The sequence below is a fragment of the Gadus chalcogrammus genome, chromosome 21 (assembly GCF_026213295.1).
Source record: "Gadus chalcogrammus isolate NIFS_2021 chromosome 21, NIFS_Gcha_1.0, whole genome shotgun sequence".
NCBI classification, from domain to species: domain Eukaryota; kingdom Metazoa; phylum Chordata; class Actinopteri; order Gadiformes; family Gadidae; genus Gadus; species Gadus chalcogrammus.
In genome coordinates, this window is record NC_079432.1 from 17,537,339 (window position 1) to 17,538,860 (window position 1,522).

The window sequence follows — 1,522 nt, forward strand, 5'->3', positions numbered from 1 at the left end:
TTATGAGAGAGAGAGAGAGAGAGAGAGAGAGAGAGAGAGAGAGAGAGAGAGAGAGAGAGAGAGAGAGAGAGAGAGAGAGAGAGAGAGAGAGAGAGAGAGAGAGCAGCAATCTTACTTAGCTGGTTCTTCCCTTGCTAGATCCAAACCTATGATTCTAAATTCCTCCTGTGTGTGTGTGTGTGTGTGTATGTGTGCAGAGTCATGGGGTTCAACAAACAAGCAACCTGCATATGGAATGGCAACACAAAATGTCTTTGTAATGTAAAGAATATAATGTGTGAACAATTACTATTGTGCTTTTACAAATCTAATAGCTTTTTGGTCTTAAATTCATCATACTATGCATTATGTGTGTATATGTCACCTCTCTCACACTTTTCCATCTACTGGTAAAAACACACCAGCCTTTATCAAATCTAATAAAGTCATAAAGTACATTTCAGACATTGCGGTTGATCAATGGGCAGAAAAATGTGCAACACCAGAAAGAGGTACAGAAAAACGTCCTTTGTAGAACTTGGTCTTACTTTAACTTTGTAGTTAAAAAATAACAGAAATAAAAATATCAGTCTCCTTTTCAGCTATTTGTCTTTTGCGTCAGAGGATGACAAGAGGGGACCGTTTAGGATCATTTAATGGGAGCCATTAATCATTGTCATGCGTTGGCACACACACACAAACTGGCTGCATCAGGAAGGCAAGTCTGTCTGGCTGATCTCCGCACTAGAAAAGGGCAGCCATAGCTATAAGAAGCCATCAAATGCAGGGAAACCAATGAGGCAACCGACAAATTCAGCCGAGCTGTAACTATGGGGGGTCACTGAAAAGGCACACTACACGCACACACACATGTTCCTGGACAGCAAGGACCAAAACTAAACCCTGTGCACCAGTGTCTTTCATTATTCAATAGGATTTTCCATTCACAGCTGTCAGGGGGTGATATCTAGAGACTGAATGTAGGGCAGCCTTATTGCGTGGCTGTTTGAATCAGGAACAGCCAATAAATACAACTATTCAGTTTTCATTTGGGTGGACACGCAACTGTTCCGTGACAAATAATTAGCCATGAAAAGGTCATGAGTTGTGTTGAGAGTAGGTCAACTAGGATTGGAAAAATACTTGACTCTGACTTTAAACCGTTGATAACGTTACTAAAGCCTTCCTGATGAAGTTGACTGGATCTGCAGCGCTCGCCGGCGGCGGCGGCCGCTTCAGCCTCTGGCTTGGTTACAGAGCGCTGGAATGGCGGTCATTAAACCAACTGAGCTCCAGGACAACTCCTCTCGTTTTGCGCCAAAAAGCATTTTTCCTCTTCTTTCGCTCGGGAATAGTCCTCCACCTGTGTATAACAAACAAATACCTCATTGGAAAGTCTATGCCAATGAACAATGATGCTAGTTAAAGGTTTTCAAGTGTTGGCAAGTACTGCATCAGTTGCATACATCTACGATATTGGATGCTATCATTCTCTGCCTTTCCAACATTGCTTTGCCTTTTTTGTGATGAGTGATGGTATTAG